At 48.2% G+C, this 19,195-nt stretch overlaps 1 protein-coding gene across 7 annotated transcripts in view; it reads right to left on the bottom strand.

Moving 5' to 3' along the window:
* Positions 1-19,195, bottom strand: part of MGMT (O-6-methylguanine-DNA methyltransferase) — a 268,884-nt gene that overhangs the window by 66,292 nt on the left and 183,397 nt on the right. The gene's annotated exons all lie outside the window — the stretch shown is intronic.

The following is a 19,195-nucleotide window of genomic DNA, read 5'->3' as shown; positions in this document are numbered from 1 at the left end:
TCTCCTTCCTAAGACACCCTGGCCCTTCACTGCGGAGGGCTGGCCCTGCTCACTGCAGAGGGCTGGACTGCCTCCAGGGATACGGAGGCTGTATGTGGGCCTGGGGCTGCGGGGACTGGAAACCGTCCACGCAGGTGTGGGCTGCACTGCTGCTGAGTCAGCATGGGCTCCCGTGTGTGCGCCAGGCTGTACATAGCACTTCACCGGGCCGTCACCACTCAAGGGCTGCCTGGGCTGCAGTGTGCGCCTGTGCTCAGCCACTCAGTCACATCCGACTCTTCTGTGACCCCATGGACTGCAGTTCCACTGTCCACAGGATTTCCCAGGCCAGAATACTGGAGTGGGTTGCCGTTTCCTTCTCCAGGGGGTCGTGTGAACCCAGGGATTGAACCTGTGTCCCGTCTCCTGCCCTGGCGGGCAGGCTCTTTGGCACTGCACTGTATGGGAAGCCCGCATGGACTGCAGTCCGCCCTTTTACTCCTGGCATGCAAGAAGGCACTGACACCATGCTCCGGTCTGAGGACGGGGTACATGACGGGTGTCATGAGGTGGGCAGTGCCAGCGGACACTGGAATATGGGCTCTGTGCTCCTGTCCCACTCCCCCGCCAGCCCCCGGCGGCACTGGCTGCTCCCCAGGGACCCCTCTCTCCTCCCCCACGCTCTCGTCCTAGGCTCCCATCGCCAGCTTCTCCTCCCCCACGCTCTCATCCTAGGCCCCCATCGCCACTCACAGGAGGGCTGCTCTCAGGGCCTGTCTCCAGCCTGTGCTTCTCCTCCAGCATCATCTGTGTGCCTGCCTGGCTTCCAAAGCCGTTGGAAAGAGCACTCCAGCACTGACGTCACCCTTCCCTCCACACCCCAGCCTCCTGCTCCATTTCCTGTTCTGATGAGTGCCCACTCTGCTGCTACCAGTTCCATACCACAGGAATGCAGGGCACCCTGCTGCCTTCTTCTCCCATTACCCTACCTAATCACAAGTCTTTGTGTTCTTAATTCACAACTAACTCTCCAATCTGTCCACATCCAGACCTAGCTCCTCTCGTCTCTTGCTTGGAGCACTATGATGGGCTGCCCAACATCTCCAAATCCATACTGCACCCAGTGAAGTGAAGTGAAAGCCGCTCAGTCGTGTCTGACTCTGTGACCCCATGGACTAGACAGTCCAAGGAATTCTCCAGGCCGGGATACTGGAGTGAGTTGTCGTTCCCTTCTCCAGGGGATCTTCCCAACCCAGGGATTGAACCCAGATCTCCCACATTGCAGGCGGATTCTTTACCAGCTGAGCCACCAGGGAAGCCCAAGACCACTGGAGTGGATAGCCCATTCCTTCTCTGGTGGGTCTTCCTGACCTGAAAATCAAACTGGGGTCTCCTACATTGCAGGTGGATTCTTTACCAACTGAGCTACCAGGGAAGCAACTACATCCAGGGTAAAGACTAAAAACAAAAGTATCAAAAAAAAAATACACTAGAGGGATTCAACAACAGACTACATGAAGCCGAAGAATCAGTTAACATGGAGACAATACAGTGAAACACATGCAAGCCAAACAGCAGAAAGAATGGAGAAACTGTGAAGACAGCTTAAAGGAGTATGAGACAACATCAAGCGGCCTGACACATTATGGGGCTCCTGGAAGGAGAGAGAGAAAGGGGGACAAATCTCATCTGAAGAAATAATGACTGAAAATTTCCCTAACCTAGGGGAGGAAACACAGGTTAAGATCCAGAAAGTCCAGAGAATTCAAAACAAGAGGAACACAAACAGACCTTGGTGGCTCAGCAGTAAAGAATCTGCCCATACCAAAACACTTTACAACCACAACATCAAAAGTTAAAGACAAGGAGAAAATATTAAGAGCAGCAAGAGAAAAAACAACTAGTTAAGTACAAGAGATTTATAAATCTTCTTATAAGACTATGAGCAGATTTTTAAGCAGAAACTTTGCAGGCCAGAAAGAAAGAAGAAAGAAAGTGAAGTTGCTCAGTCATGCCTGACTCTTTGCAATCCCATGGACTGTAGTCTACCAGGCTCTTCAGTCCATGGAATTTTCCAGGCAAGAGTATTGGAGAGGGTTCCCATTCCCTTCTGTAGGGGATCTTCCTGACCCAGGGACTGAACCCGGGTATCCTGCACTGCAGGCAGACACTTTATTATCTGAGCCACCAGGGAAACCCAGGCCAGAAGGAAGTAAGATAAATGCAAAGTGCTGAAAATAAAAAAATCCAACCAGGAATTCTCTACCCAGAAAGATTATCATTCACAATTGAAGAGGAGATTAAGAGTTTCTCAGATTAAAAAGTGCTAAAACAGTTCAGATTATCACTCAACTGGCTTTACAAGAAAGGCTAAAAGGACTTCTTTAAGCTGAAAAGAAAGGGTGATAACTGGTAATAAGAACACATATGAAGAAATGCATTCCACTGAGAAAGATTAAATAATGGTAGTGAATTAATCATTTGTCAAGTTAATATGGGGCTTCCCAGGTGGCACAGTGGTAAAGAATCCACCAGGCCATGCAGGAGACACAAGAATTGTGGGTTCAATTCCTGGGTCAGGAGTATCCCCTGGAGTAGGAAGGGGCAACCCACTCTAGCATTCCTGCCTCGAAAATTCCATGGACAGAGAAACCTTGTGGGCTGCAGTCCATGGGTTCCAAAGCATCAGACAAGACTGAGCACAGCAGCAAAGATAACATGAGGATTAAAACAGAAAAGTAGTACAAACACTCATGATTAAAATAATCAGTTAAGGGACACATAAGAAGATGTAAAATGTGACGTCAAAAACACAAAAAACGGAGGAGGCAGAGAGTAACAAAAATGTTGAGCTTTCCAATGGGATCAGACTTAAATCGCTGTCAATTTAAAAGAGACTGTTACAGACATACGTTATATACACTCCTCATGGTAACTATAAAGCAAAACCCATAGAAAACACATAAAACACTAAGGATTCAGACTACCAAAAGGAAAGTCATCAAGTCACAAGGAAGAGAGAACAGAGAACTACAAGAACAGCTAGAAAAAATGAACAAAATGGCAAAAAGCACATGTCCATCAATAATGACTTTATATGTAAATATACTAACCACTCCAATCGAAAGACAGAGTGGCCAAATGGATTAAAAAATAAGACTCATCTACACGCTGCCAATAAGAGGGTCATCTTAGGTGTAAGGACACATCTAAAAGTGTCCTTGTGAAGGTGAAGGGATGGAAAAAGAAATTTCACTCAATGAAGACCAAAATAAAGCTGGAGTAGCTGTAATCATATCAGACGAAACGACTTTTATTTAATAAGAGACAAAGAAAGGTACTAGGCGGTACACAGGTTAAAGCGTCTGCCTGCAATGTGGGAGACCTGGGTTTGATCCCTGGGTCGGGAAGATCCCTTGGAGAAGGAAATGGCAACCCACTCCAGTATTCTTGCCTGGAGAATCCCATGGACGGAGGAGCCTGGTTGGGTACCGTCCACGGGGTTGCAAAGAGTCGGGCACGACTGAGCGACTTCACTTCACAATGATACAGTGGCCCATTCAAGGAGATAGAAAATTTGTAAATATTTATGCACCCAACACACAGCATCTGAATTTATAAAGCAAACATTAACAGACCTACAGGGAGGAATAAGACAGTAGCACAATAGTAATGGGACTTCAACACCCCACTAACATCAATGACTAGATCGTCCAGACAGAAAACCATGAGGAAACATCAGCGCTTCCCAGTGGCTCAGTGGTAGAGAATTCCCCCTACCCATGCAGGCGACGTGGGTTCAATCCCGGGTCCGGGACGATCTCACACACCACAGGGCAAGTAAGCTCAAGCACCACCACTACTGAGCCTGTGCTCTAGAGCCCAGGACTGGCAACTACCGAGCCCACACACCACAACGGCTGAAGCCACCTCCCCGGAGCCTGTGCCCCACGATGAGAGAAGCCTGTTTACTGCAACTAGAGAGTAGGCCTCATTCCATTCAATTGAAGAAAAGGCCGCACAGCAAGAAAGACCCAGCTCAGAAAAAAATATTATACAAAATTATAAACATAAAACTTTCCTGATGTTCTAAAAATATTCACTGACATGTGATTTTTTTTTTTTTTTGAAGAAACATCAGCTTTACATAGTGTTAAACCAGATGGACTCAACAGACATTTACGGAACATTCCCTCCCAAAGCTACAGAAAACATTCTTCTCATGTAGATGTGGAACATTTTCCAAGTTAGAGCATATGTTAGGCTGAAAAATAAACTTTATTTTAACAGGACTGAAATCTTATCAAACATCTATTCTGACCACAATGGTATAAAACTAGACATTGATTACATGAAGAAAACTGGAAAATCCACAAATGAATAGAGATTAAAGAAGCTACTGAATAACCAACAGGTCAAAGAAGAAATAAAAAGTATTTTCAGATATGAAAATGAAAATTTAACATACTAAAACTTATGGGATGCAGCAAAAGCAATTCTAAAAGGGAAGTTCAGAGTGATAAAGTTCACACTTCAAGAAACAAGAAAAATCTGAAACAACCTAACTTTATATCTCAAGGGACTAGAAAAATGAGAATAAAGCAACCCAAAGTTAGTGGCATGAGGGAAATAAGTCTTTGAGTATGTTACCTTTCTAAATGTAATGGACTTAACTGTAAGGTCATATAATTTAATTTTTAATAACAACTATGCTTCACAACCAGTCCACAGAATTCTTGTAAATTAAAGAATAGGCTTTCCTGAGCCACCATAGCCAGGATCAGCATGAAGTGAAAGTGAAAGTCACTCAGTCGTGTCTGACTCTCTGCAGCCCCATGGACTACACAGCCCATGGGTTCCTCCAGGCCAGAATCCTAGAGTGGGCAGCCTTTCCCTCCTCCAGGGGATCTTCCCAACCCAGGGATCAAACCCCAGTCTCCTGCACTGCAGGTGGATCCTTCACCAGCTGAGCCAAAAGGGAAGCCCAGTATCAGCACACTGCTGCCTGAATGATACTACTCAGGCAGAAGAAAAATGACCACAGAGAATGCTGGTGATATAGAAGGGATGAAAAGCAACAAAAAGGTAAATCTGCCTGTAAATCAAAATGCAATATTGGCTGCACTTAAGATATTTTGAAGCATGGTACACTGAGGTGAATTTTACATACGGTATGTTAGCTGCTCAGCTGCGTTGGACTCTCTGTGACCCCATGGCCTTATAGCTTGCCAGGCTCCTCCATCCATGGAGTTCTCCAGGCAAGAACAGTGGAGTGGGTGGCCACTCCTCTCTCCAGGGCAATCTCCCTGACTCAGAGATCGAATCTGGTCTCCCGTATTCCAGGCAGGTTCTTTACTGTCCGGGCCACCAAGGAAACTCACAGTGTGCAGTAGAGTCCACCTTTAAGTGCACGGCTCAGCGAGTGCTCACACAGGGTCACTGAACCACCGCAGCGGTTGAGGCCCTCATTCCTGAGAGCGCTCTGGGAGCTTGTGTCTTTTAAGAATTTGTCCATTTAATCTAGTTACCACAGTCACTGCTACAAAATTGCTCATGACACTTCCTTATTATTTTTTGATGTCTGTAGGATCTGTACTGATTTCCCTTTTCAATACCAACATGGGTAATTTGTATTGCTCTCTCTCACTCTGGTTAGAGTTTTATCATTTTTATTGGTATCGTCAAAAAACAAGCTTTTCATTTTCTCTTTTAGCCCCTTTTTTCAATTTCATCAATTTCTGCTCTTTATTATTGCCTTTCATCCAGTTGGTCTGGGTTTAAATTTTCTCCTCCATTTGTAGTTCCTTACAGTGAAAGCTAAATCAAGGGTTTACAAACTATAGCCATGCTGAGAATATTTTCCAAAAAGTTGAGGAAACACTAATTCAGTACTACCTGAAGTGGAATTTGCTATGATGTATTATAAGAAACAGTGACAAAAATGTGTACAGCAGAAAAAGTCTTAAGTTGGACAAACCAACAAAGCTTATTAAAACGTAAGGCATGTAAACCTGTTTAAACGAGGTCATTTATTGTCATCAACCACCAGCAAGGACAGCGTAGGAGATATGGGACTCTATTGCGTATAATGAAAAAGTGCAACAGTCTACTCCATCTGTTCACGTGTACTTAGCTATTTCAGTTTTGTGAAAATCTGTCTGAAATAAGAATTGGATATCCTGAATTTCTCTACCACAGAACATATTGATAGCCTAGAAGCAGAAAATGTCCTACAGTAATTTTTATATTTCAGAGTTCATATCAAAATTTTTTTCCATCAGAACTGCCTTAACCACTTTTACCACAACTAAATATCTTTGGAAATCAGCTTTTTATGCAGACTTGATGTTTCTTAATAAATTAAACCTAAAATTACAATGCAAAACACATATGCTTACACTGCAGTAAAGTTGCTTTGATGACAAGTTAACATTCTTTGAATCATAAGAAAAGTCAAGCTGCTTTGTAAACTTCTCAAGATCTCCATTCCCACACATATTTGCAGTAGACATATTTTCTGGGCACAGATTGCTGTTCCAGCAGCTTTTGTTGGATCCCAAGGCAAGTACAAAGGAAATTTCCATGTTTCAAAATTCTCTTAAATGTACAACTGAAGAGCTTTCACTTAATCTTTAATTCGAAGTGACTAATTTGCAGTGTAATGACATTTTAAAAGAAAAACATCAAGAGAAGAACCTAACAGAATTTTATACATGCTTTCTACAGAATGAAAACACTCTAAAATTATGTGTCTACAGATTGGTATCAGAGAAGAAATCAATGAAATAGAAAACAGGAGAACAATAGAAAAAATAAACGAAACCAGAAGTAGCATCTCGAGTAAAATGATTAAACTGATAAACATGCAGCCAGAACGATCAGGACAAAAAGAGACTGGCTTCTTTCTCCCTAAAATTGGGAACAAGACACGGCTGTCCGCTCTCATCACTTCTATTTAACATGTACAGGAGAACCTAGCCAGTATAACAGTCAAATAAAATAAAGTTATTTTAAAAAATTAACCAAAATAAAGCTGGAAACCTAGTGTTCCATAATTTAAAATTTTTCCTATAAACAAAATGATAAGTCAAGACCCTTTCAGTAGTGCATAGCAACATTCTTTTAAGGAAGTACTTACTGTACTGAAGTATACATGCCATTTACATTAGATATGGGACTTCCCAGGTGGTGCTCGTGGCTAAGAACCTGCTTGCCAATGCAGGAGATGTAAGAGACATGGGTTTGCTTCCTGAGTCAGGAAGATCCCCTTGAGGAGGGGATGGCAAGCCACTCCAGGATTACTGCCTGAAAAATCCCATGGACAGAGGAACCCCATGGGCTACAGTCCATGGGCTAAGGGAGTGGAGCACGGCTGAAGAAGTCAGCATGCACACGTACAGGATAACTAAACCATTACCGAGAAAAACTGAGACAACTTCAATAAACGGAGAAATAAGATTATAGATGGCTAAAAGCTGAAAAGACATCCATTTGCCTCAAACCAATCTGCAGCTTCTTTCTTTCTTTAAAAAAATTACTTTGGAATAGGACAAACCAATTCTAAATGTACATGATAATGAAAATGTCTTGGCCAAAAATAGCCAAGATAATTGTAGAAAGAACAACTAGGGCACTTTGTGTTCTCCTAAAAGCTACAAAGATCAAGACAGTGTGATGCTGTGGAAGAACAGACAGACCAGTAAGCAGGAATGGAGAACTCAGAAACAGACCCACTTAGTTCCTGACATGGAGGGTGGCATCACTGAACAGATGTGGAGACGGAATGGACTTCCCAATTAATGCATCAGATATTGTCTACACTTTACAGTACAAAACACTATCAAACAAAATCAGTTCCAAGAATACTGTAGCTCTAAATGTAAGCAAAAGACAACAGCTTCCAGAATAGGAACAAGCAAATTACGGCCCATAGAATAAGTTCACCCACAAGCGGAGAATGTAACAGGGACCACAAGTGATCTCAAAGATTAAAATATTTATTCACCAGCCCTTTTACAGAAAAAGCTTGCCAACCTCTGTTCTCAAAGATAATCAGGAGAATATCTCTATTATCTTGTGAGAGAGGAAAGACTTCTTAAACATGACCAAAAAACACTAACTATAAATTAAAAGACTGATAAAATTTGATCACTTCAAAATTAAGTACTTCTATTCACCAAGACACTACTAATAGAATGCAAAGGTAAGCCACAAAACAGAAGATGCATCGACATACACAGCTAAAGGGCTCATATCCAGAATACGTAAAGAAATCCTACATAAATCAGTGAGGAAAGAAAACCCACTAAGAAAGCAGATGAGTCTCCACAAACACTTCAATATACCGTCCTTATTCTGTCAGACTATTTGCATACTACTCTTCTTCCTGTGTCTCCACCCCATGTATACATTTTTTAATTACACTGAAAAAAAGACATATTCCACTACTTATCAAAGAGGTGCACACAGAACTGGTCCACATGAACAAACACAGCATCAGAGCAGAACAGAGCCCCTATACAGACCCATAAACAGCCTCTATACAGCCCCATATACAGACCCTATACAGCCCCATAAACAGCCTCTATACAGACCCATATACAGCCCCTATACAGACCCATATACAGCTCCTATACAGACCCATATACAGACCCTATACAGCCCCATATACAGCCTCTATACAGACCCATATACAGCCTCTATACAGACCCATATACAGCCCCTATACAGACCTATATACAGCTCCTATAGAGACCCATATACAGCCCCTATACAGACCCATATACAGCCCTTATACAGACCCACACAGGAGGAACAAAACGAAGCAGACATTTCAGGTGAAAGGGTGGAGGACCACGCACAGTGGGAAAGGTGGTGTGTAAACCAACACCTACGTAAGACAGCTGCGTATCAGACCGCATCTCAGATCACACAAAAGCAACTTATGGACAAATTAACAATATTAAAAGTGTAAGAGCATCATTAACAAAAGATAATAGCGTTTGCAATCTTAAGGCAGCAATGATATTTCAAAGCAAGACCCAAAACTCGAAAGCTCCAATAGAATATTTGTCAGACCAGACAACACAAAAATTTAAAACGCCAAGGGCCCCTTTAGAAACTAGGATAAAATATTTTTAAGTTATCAGACAAAGTACTAACAGCCACACTTTAGAGAAAGTTCAGTTCAGTCGCTCAGTCATGTCCGACTCTTTGCGACCCCATGAATTGCAGCACAACAGGCCTCCCTGTCCATCACCATCTCCCAGAGTTCACTCAGACTCATGTCCATCGAGTCCATGATGCCATCCAGCCATCTCATCCTCAGTCGTCCCCTTCTCCTTCTGCCCCCAATCTCTCCCAGCATCAGAGTCTTTTCCAATGAGTCAACTCTTTGCATGAGGTGGCCAAAGTACTGGAGCTTCAGCTTTAGCATCATTAGAGAAAGTTACTAAAGTAAAAAAATAAAGACAAATAATAGGGATAAGTGAAGAACATGCCTAAGAAAACTAAATGAGAAGAAAATTACAGCAGGCTAATAAACAGAAAAAGCATGACTTCAACAGTTAAAGAAATGTCATCTTTAAAAGAAACAAGTCATTTTACAATGTCATATGGCGCTACACAGAAACTGATATCCTTTATCCCTATCAGGGATCATAAACTGGTACAGCCTTCTGGTAGGGCATCTGGGTTGTATCCAACAAAATTTCAAGTGTGTGCATGCCCTTTGCCCTTTTTCTAGGAGTGTATCCACAGAGATACTTGCATGAGATACAGAAATACAGACATGCATGAATGTTCATGATAACATTGCAAGAACAAAGGACATTGGATATCAACTAGATTTCCCAAAAAAATGGGAAGTTAATAAAGTATAGTAATTACTAATACAGAACAATGTGTAGCTATGAAAAACTGATGATTATTAAAAATCCTCATCACAAAATAATGTACTATATACACCTTTCTGGTAAAGTTACATAAGGTTTTATTAACAAAAATAGAAACAGATTTGCAATCAAGACTGATTGTTCCGGGAAAGAGGATTTTTGTATCTCCACATTGGAAAAATTGTAAATAAACATGTGCTGCTTTACAAATTTTCAATTCAAAGAAAGGAAAAAGAACTTAAGAGCAAGAGTGACACAAAAGCATGTCCCAGAAAGAGAAGCAGATCCTGCTGGAGACAGGAACGGTCTTCCCTGTTCATGAAGGGCCAGCATAAGCATTTCGCACCCACAATGGAAACCAAGCTGGGAAGGGTGGTGGGGAGCAAGGAACCACGCCTGGGGCTGACCGCAGGCAGGGCACCCCCTGCAGCTGGAGCGGAAGTTGAGCTCGGAGCAGAGAGTGCTCCCACAGGCCCACCCCAGGAAGGGCTCTGGAAGCTTGTTTCTCTTTTTAAAGTCCCAGCCTGGAGGGGAAAACTGCCATCTGCGGGCAGGAACTCTGCTGCCTTCTTCCCTGGGCGTTCAGTCCAATGCCAGCCTCTCAGGAAGAGGCTCGTCCGTCTAGGATGCAGGCCGTGCTGCCAGGACCACCGCACCACAGCGCCGGAAAGCCTGCGGAGTATTCCAACCGACAAAAGGCCGACAGCAGCATGTGCCCTGGCCAACTAAAAGGAAGGAGTAATGTGCAAGTGCTTAGAAATGAGACAGCTGGCAGGGGTGAAACAGGACTGGATAAAGTGGAAGAAGAGAAAGGGGGAAATTATAAACTTGGACCTGGAAAGAGAAACGGACTGCTGAAATCCATAGTAAAAAAAAATTAAAATGTCACACAAAATGATACCCACTCTTCTAGAAGGAAAAAAAACAACAAAAAACTACGGGCCACCACAGAGTGAGTCCTGTCGTCTACCAGCAGCTGGTGTCACTGCAGAGGGGTCGGCGAGGAGGAGCAAGGACAGGGGTCACCCCCGCGGCCCCTCCAAGGATTAGGTCCATAGCTCTGTGTTTCCTGTTAAGCAGTTTAAAAACCGAGCTTCACGGGGACTTCAGTTCAAGCTCGGGCCTTTTATTTCACTGCTGTTTTACATGTCGGCTATCAATGCCAGCTTTTCCTGCCGGTCCACACTGTCTCAAGTCCACACCGTCTCAAGCCCACACCGTCTCAAGCCCACACCGTCTCAAGCCCACACCATCTCAAGTCCACATTTTGTCTCAAGAAAGCTTTTGTGGCAGCTGCTAACGCGGTATCTTAGGGCTGAACCGCTCTTCAAAATTTCATTAGTCATTAAATGAATGACGCCAGTAGCCTTGGAATGCCATGCAGGATTGTGACTTCAGTGCTTTTCTCATGAACAAGTGTGATCGTTCATGCTCTTCCGAGAGTTCAGCCAAGAACCCAAATCCATAACACCGCCGATACAGGGCCAGATCTGTTCTAGCTGCAAGCAGAAGCATGCGAAAAATAAACAGGCCCTGAAACGGTTTCACCAGGTCTTTGCTGAAACAAGAACATAACATATTGAAAGCTAAGGATGGTTGCTGCAAGCACGCAATCCAAAGCAAGGGTATTAGGATACCATTAACGTCTACAGAGGGAATTTGGGCCACACATGGGAAATTCTGGGGCTCTCGAAGGCTGCACCTTCAGGGCCAGAAGAGAGGGCCAGGGAAGGGAAGTGTGCGAGTCGCTGAGCGAAGGTGCACGTAGGCCTGAGGATGATCGTAAACAGAGGGCGCAATTCAGCAGGCCAATCAGGCTAATAAATTATGACGCAGAAATGTGGAATTAATTTCATTTCAATCAACCAAACTTACTTTCTTGAAAGATAATTTTTTCCAGGACATGTCAAATCCTTGCAGAACCCCAGTGGGTAGAAGGAGATCCTGCTTTTAAAGGCAGACTAGGCTTCAGGACTCAAAGCATGATACAGATATCTGGGTATGGGAAAACCTCATTGATGTTAATGGGAATATCATGGGCTTTCCAAGCAAGATTTTCAAATGCAGCAGTTAAAAATCCTACTGAGTTAGAATCAAATACTCTTCTAAGAGACCCTGGCAGGCCAGCACAGTGCGTACCAGGCGTGTCACTTGCCATTCAGCATTTGGGTGTCGCACTCAATGCGTATTTTCTGAAGCAAATAGAGCAGCACGTCTGTCTGTTTTTTTAGATGGCGAGGCAGGGAAAGCTGCCCGCTGCTGGTCAGCAACAGCCGTGCCGGTCTGACGGTGCAGCCCTCTCTGCCCGATCTCCGGGACAATCAACCACGGAGCCGCCCACCTGCTACACTGACAGCCGAAGCCCATCCCCCACTCTCGCTCCTTAGTCGGGATTTGCTGATGGGAGGAAAGTGAAGTCGCTCAGTCATGTCTGACTCTTGGAGACCCCATAGACTGCAGCCCACCAGGCTTCTCTGTCCATGGGGTTTTCCAGGCAAGAATACTAGAGTGGGTTGCCATTTCCCTCTCCAGGGAAGCCTTTCCCTTCCCGACCCAGGGATTGAACCTGAGTCTCCTGCATTGTAGGTAGATGCTTTACTACCTGAGCCACCAGGGGAGGGGACACTCACAAATAGGTCTTTTTAAAACACAGAAGCAAAAAGCAAATACAAAACCAGTGTGCAGTGCCGGGCAGAAGGCTACCTTTAGGCTCTGAAAGACTGGTGGGATGCGATGATCTTTAGGGGAGCAGGGAGGGAACCTACCAATTTCAACACCACATCAAATAGACATTTACAAGAGTTTTCTGAGCCAAAGAAAACAGGATGGGGTGGCCAGCTAGGGAGGAGCTGCCGGAGACTCGCACCCGAGATAGAGGCTCCTGGTTCAGAGGGTGAGACATGCTCAGGCCCTGCCGCCTGCTGTGGGCACAGGGCTCCCACAGGTGCCAGCAGCCTCAGGCCTCCCAGACAGTCCAGCTGGCCCTCCCGGCACAGTCGCCTCCCCCAGGACCTCAATGCTCATCACCTCACCTCAAGGACGCCCTGTCCCTGGTCTCAGCCCACACCCCCGTCCTGCTGGAGAGGCCCCCTGCACTTGGCCGCCGTACTGAACCGAGCGCAGGTCCGCCTCCCCCCTACTCCTGCCTGCCCCACCTCCACCCCCAGCCAGGACGGGCAGCACCTGCAGCGCCAGGGCCTGATGTGTTGTCTGCTGGATCTCCATATTCCTAGAATGCAGTGGGGCCTCGTGAAGTATTTGTTAAAAGACTTAAGGCTGGCGTATCTCTGATATGTTTTATAAAACATTACTTGCCAATAAATAACTGGCCACACACACAGAGTTCCTGAGTGTTCAGGGGGATGCGTCAGGCTGGAAGGAAACACTGACGCACATCAGAACTGAAGCCCCAGGGCCACAGGCAGGCAAACACACCGAGTCCCCAGGATCAGATCTGCACCCGCAGATGAGGCAGAGTCTGTGCTTCACGGGACCCTCCCTGTCATCTGGAACTCGGGGAGCAGTGATGAACCCCTGACCTGAGGCGCAAAGCCGCATCCTGACTCGCAGGAGCTGCGCTGGCTTTGAGCCACCGGGGAAATGCAGTGTCAGACTCCCACTGTCTTCCTGCAGATCATCTCTGGGACTAGTCAGGGAGCGTCGAGTGCGCGGCTTCTGAAGAACACTGGGGTTAAAGTTCAGACTGGGTCTGAGCACTGTGGGAAGCTCCCTCCCCAGCAGAGGACGCTGCCAAGCCCCCACGGTGTGTATCACCTTTGCTCAGCCTGGAAAGGAGCGCCAAGACTCCAGGCCAGCAAGCCAGGAGGACCGCTGTGCGGGCAGGACTGCTCCACATGCTCACAGCCTGGGAGACACCGACACACGAGGGCACGCAGTGACTGCGGTCCTCACTGCCCTCCACCAGGGCCGAAGCAGCTCGCTGACCTAACCGTGGCCTGGAGGGTTCCTGTTAAGTATGTGAGGCACCATCTTCTATGTGAGGGGGCGATGCTGCTGAAGTCTGAAGGAAACTGCAGCAGGGACACCTGGACGAATGGCCTTCTCTCTCCTTGGCTTCTCTTCAGAGCCCCCTGAGATCAGGAGTGTGCATCTGTGCTGTGGTGAGTCCACGGCTGGTCTCAGAGAACCAAGCCCTCTGTGATCTGAGCTCTGAGTCAGGGCAGGACAGCTGTTTCTGCTGCCTGGCTCCCTTCTCTGGAAATGTCCACTGTTACTACCTTATTTAAACAGAAATGTTACCTTCACCCACCCTCTTTTGATGTAAAATTAATCTCTCCATTGCTACTGCACCTTTTCCCCAGAAACTGCACACCCTGCCGTGTTTACAATGTGTTTTTGCAAGATTTAGTGAGTATAAGCATCAACAGAAAACCCAGATCCATCCACAGTGAAACTCCCTCTTGCTCATGAGATGACAACCTGCAGCTACATTGAGGACCAGCTCCCTTCCTGCCTTTACTGTTAAAAATGACTTACATTTACATTTCCCTCCTTTTCAAAAGATTACAAAGTGTTTTACAAGCTCATCTCATGTTTGCTAACGCCAGTCGCTTCACCCAGACAAGTCACATCAGAATGAGCCCCAGAGTGTCAGCCAAGCTCTCAGTACCACTGTCAAGAGGGATTTAGGCCCTGGATGCTGATACCGAGAGGGGAAGATTTCCACCCGACACCCCCCAACTCCGATCTGCATCTAGGTCGAGACCCTCCAGAAGTGCAAGACTTGGCACTTGAGGAAATTAGAGCTCGTGCAAGTTTAAAAATTACAACTTGTGAAAGAAACATCTCACTTTTTGCCAAGCAAGTGCTGGTAGCCAAGTCTGAAGACAGATGAAGGTGACCGAGGTAGCTCCCAGCGGCTGGAGCCACCTCTCCCTGTGTGGGGAAGGCCTCAACTGCACCGCAGGCTGGGCTCTCCGACTGCCCTGGTGGGGGGGTGGGGTGGGGGTGCCCACCTCCTCTAACAAGCAGCTGCCTCCAGCACCTCTCCGCTCACCCCAGGGCTGAGGCCAGAGGCTTGGAGGGTCTGGTGCCAGGCAGGTGGGCCCTGCTGCCCACATCCTTCTGCTCTGTGAACAGCCTCAGGAGGAAGGGGTTCCAAAACACATCGTAGGTGATACCCACTAGTTCTCGGCGGGAAATTTCACCCTCAGTGAGTTGGAAGGAGGGCTGGCTTCCATTAAGACATTTCTAGAAGCAAGTGGCCTGTCCACCTACCAGGTTCCAAATGCCCCTGGCCCCCTCAGCCTCAGGTGTCACCTGCCCTAGGAAGCGAAGCTGGCAGGGAGAGGCCTCATCCCATCTGCTGCTGCCAGGCAACACTTCTGAGCCTGCCCTCCTGTCCCAACACCCACCTGCTGGTGACCCTCCCCTTCTGACAGGACTTCTGCACCATTACCAGGGTCCCTGCCTCTCTGGGGGGCTCACCGAGACACACAAGCCTGTTCTCCTGGGCCTCCAACCGGCCAGGTGAATCCTGCCGCTGCTGACATCACGCTCATGGCGACAGGCTGGGGTGGTGTCATAACGCTCACTTGTATCGGTTTAACAGTAGAGCAGAGAGATGTCATCAAGGAACAAAAAGGAGAAGCTGATGATGTCCTAATACAACCACAGGCTTGACCAGACAGACCTTTGTCAGCAAAGTAATGTCTCTGCTTTTTAATTCACTGTCTAGGTTGGTAACAGCTTTTCTTCCAAGGAGCAAGCGTCTTTTAATCCCATGGCTGCAGCGGCCCTCTGCAGTGATCTTGTCTGTCACTGTTTCCACTGTTTCCCTGTCTATCCGCCGTGACGTGAGTGCCCCTTCCGGAGCTGGTCCCCTGCTCAGAGCCCTGGGCCCTGGTTCTCCCTCACACTCTTCACACTGGACCTCTCTGCTCGCACCCCCATGCGCCGCACTGTGATGCAGGCAGAGGCCTTTCCTGAAGACCGTGACCAGTCACCCACTGTCCATCCCATTTCCGAGCCTTCCCCATTATCAGCTGTGTCTCCCTGGTCTTCCTGGTTGACTGCAAGCATTTCCTACTGTACTGTGCAAGCTCATAAGCTGCCTCAAGTCCTGTGTGGGACACGCCAACCCACAGTCGCTCCAGGTCTAGACCCGCGTCAGGGACAGTTCTCCGCGGCTGGAAGCTGGTTTGGTGGGCAGGTTTCCCTGTGGCCCACGCCTCCCATGGGGTCTGTCCCAGCAGCAACTCGGTGATTGTGGAGGGATCCAGCCTTCACCTGTGAAAACAGCTACTTTACTTATAAGATCCAACTGTTTCAGGATATGCGTTAAGACTGAGTCACTTACTATTAAGTCCACAGTATTCCTACATCACGAGGATATGCTGGTGATCCTGAGAAGACTGGAAACTGGAAATGTTTGATTTTCACATACAAAAGGACAGAGACTTACAATGCTAATTCTGTAGGTCCATAACGTTTAACTCTATAATTTAGATTTTAAAGTTGACTTCAAAGAGCAGCCCCTGTGGCGGGAGGCTGAGCGCTGCTTGCTAACACCCTGGAGTCCTTGAGAGCGGGTCCTTGACATGAGAAAGGCGCCCAGAGGGCACCACCGTGCAGACCTGGCACAGCTGCCAGGCCACCGGGGACAAAGACCAGCACAGCCTGGCATCACTGTGGACACCACTCAATCTGCAGGGCCCCTCAGAGGAAGGCAGGTCCCCAGGGCTCTGGTCTGAACATTTACATCCCCTCAAAATTCCTATGTTGAATCTTAACTCCCAAGGTCAAGGTAGAGGTTAATTAGGTTAACTGGGGGTGGGGCGTTCAGGAGGCGATGAGGTCGTGAGGATGGAGCCCCCATGAACGGGAAGAGCGAGACCCCAGAGAGCACCCCCTACCCCCGCCCCAGCCCTGTGAGGACACAGTGAGAAGAAAGCCGCCCAGGGGCCAGGCCCTCCCCAGACACGGACTCTGGCTCCATCATCCCAGAATCCTGGGTGTCCAGGGCTGTGAGAGATATATGTCTGTTACATTTCCTTTACAGTAGCCCTAGCAGACTGAGACTGCGGCCTGGGGCAGGGGGGGCATCCTCCGGCCCAGCACACGTGGTTGGGGAACACCTGAGGATGCAGCTGGCAGTTCTGCAGTAAGCCCCGAAGCTCGGGCGTCTGCTCGGAAGGACTTGAATGCTGGGACAGGGCAGCCAGGAGGAGGCCCGCAGGTGCTGCCCCGGTGCCAGGCTTGTCCAGGGGAGTCTCATCCTGCCTGGAGGCAGGGGAGCACCGCAGCCAGGCCTGCGGCTCAGGGCACTGGGAGAGGAAGCCGACCTCCTGCATCCAGTGGCTTCTCAGGCCCTGCAGACATAGGCCCCAGGCACCCGCCTCCCACCTCAGCAGGGCCAGCTGACGAGTGCGGCCGCTTGGGGACAGGCCCTGAGTGTGGTGTGCCCTCGCTCCCCCCACCCGCAGTCCCCTCTCTCCGGCAGGAGCGCTGAACCGCCCCTCCTCCTGGGGAGGCGGGCTTCCCCTGGGGCTGCTTGCAGGCAGGGGCTCGCTGGCTGGCAGAGCCACTCGGCTCTCTGCCCCGCTGGGACGCCCCCGGCACCTCTCCTGGGCCCTGGGGCCCGAATCTCGGAGCTCAAGAACCTGGGTATCTGGCTCACAGATACCTGAGAGAGCCCAGAGACCGGAGGACGGAAGGCCTGGGCTGGGAGGCGTGTATTCAGAGTCTCCTGTCTCCTGTCCCCAGGCCTTGTTTTATAAATCCACCCTTTGTACAAGTCCCCCAGCTCACTACTCTCACAAAGTATCCCCTCAAAACCTCGATTCCCGTCCTCCGAGGCACGCACTGCCGGTTCCACATCTGGACTAGGAAGGGATCCTGGCTGGCTCTGAACTCAGCTTGCCACTGGCCGCGCAGGGTCGAGGTCTCCAGAGAACACCTGATGGGTTCTCAGGTTAAGCCACTGATAGAAATTTGGTCCGTCCTGGGGGCCCTTTGGCTCAGAAACTAGACTGCATTGAGATATCCTTTTTCTCTCTGTGACTAGTGGAGCTCAAATGTGGAATTAGCACTCAGCACAGCAATTTTTTTCTTTTAATTGGTGAATTTTGTCTTTAATCAAGCCGTATCCTAAATAAAAAACATCTGGGAAAACAGAATCAAACAGAGCTGGGCATGAAGGTTCTAATTTAAAATGACCTATATGAATTCTGTATGTAATGATTTTTCTCCTCGTTGATTATAATTACCATCACGTAACTCTGGTGTTTTCACACTGGGGCCTGGTGTCTTCCAGTCTGCAGAGAAGTAGGTAGACAACCACACTGGGCGAAACGAAGCTCGAGAGGATGCAAACGCCACAATACGGAGCAATTCCCTCACTGGAGTAAAGACCACGCCATGCTTCACACTTTACTTTGCCACTGAACATTTCTTTAAAATGCTCCTTTAAAACAACACACAGGCTTCCCTCCAGTCAAGACCTGCAGAAACAGTCGCTGGCACTCGTCCTCTAGCTTACTGGTAACCTGGGACCACCGCGACTGGTTAATGCCGAGACCTGCCATCTGAGGGGCCTGTGTGGAGGGCGGGGGGAGGAGGAGTCCGCAAGAGGAGGGCCCGGCCATGGAGGACAGCAGCGCTCAGGGGCGAGGACACTGGACCAGGCTGCGAGGCCCACAGCGCCCGCGTCGGGCCACAGGGCAGGGCGCTGAGCGTACCCTGAGGACGCAGCCACCGGCAGTGCAGGGAGAAGTGCGCCGAGCAGAGCGAGTGCGTGCAGAGGGCAGCGGGAGGGCGGCTCTGGGGCCCCCCATGTTCTGCCTGGATCTCCACACAGCCCTGCACACGCTGCCCTGGAGCAGGGACAAGCGGAGCCCGGGCCCAAGGGCACTGCTACGGCTGTGTTCACAACACAGGAGTCCCGTGGGCAGCAGGCCTAATGGGCAGCCAACATACCCAGGCCTTCTGTTTTCTTGCCAGAGATGTAAAGGGCGGCAAACACCTCCTGTCCTCATCAAAGTTACACCTCCAGACACTGAAATCAGGAAATTGGTATCTCAGTAGTGTTCACCCAAGAAAGCTAAATTTGACAAACAATGCCAGAAGCACTCGAAGACCATGGAAAGGCCTGTTTCTCAAGAAGAATCACTGTAGGAGGGGAGGGACTCAGTAAATGCCCAATGGAAAAGTTGAGAGTGTCCCATTTCTAACATTTGATATTCATTACCTGGCAGGCCACAGCTCTGCTCTACTCAAACAGAACAATAAGGCACAGAAGTGGGGGCTTCTGGGCATGCACTCTCTCACTCCAGGCTCCTTCTGGAAGCCCCAGCTCTGCCCAC

The sequence above is a fragment of the Ovis canadensis genome, chromosome 22, assembly GCF_042477335.2.
Source record: "Ovis canadensis isolate MfBH-ARS-UI-01 breed Bighorn chromosome 22, ARS-UI_OviCan_v2, whole genome shotgun sequence".
NCBI classification, from domain to species: domain Eukaryota; kingdom Metazoa; phylum Chordata; class Mammalia; order Artiodactyla; family Bovidae; genus Ovis; species Ovis canadensis.
The sequence above is the reverse complement of the archived record's forward strand: the minus strand, read 5'-3'. Positions and strand labels throughout refer to the sequence as shown.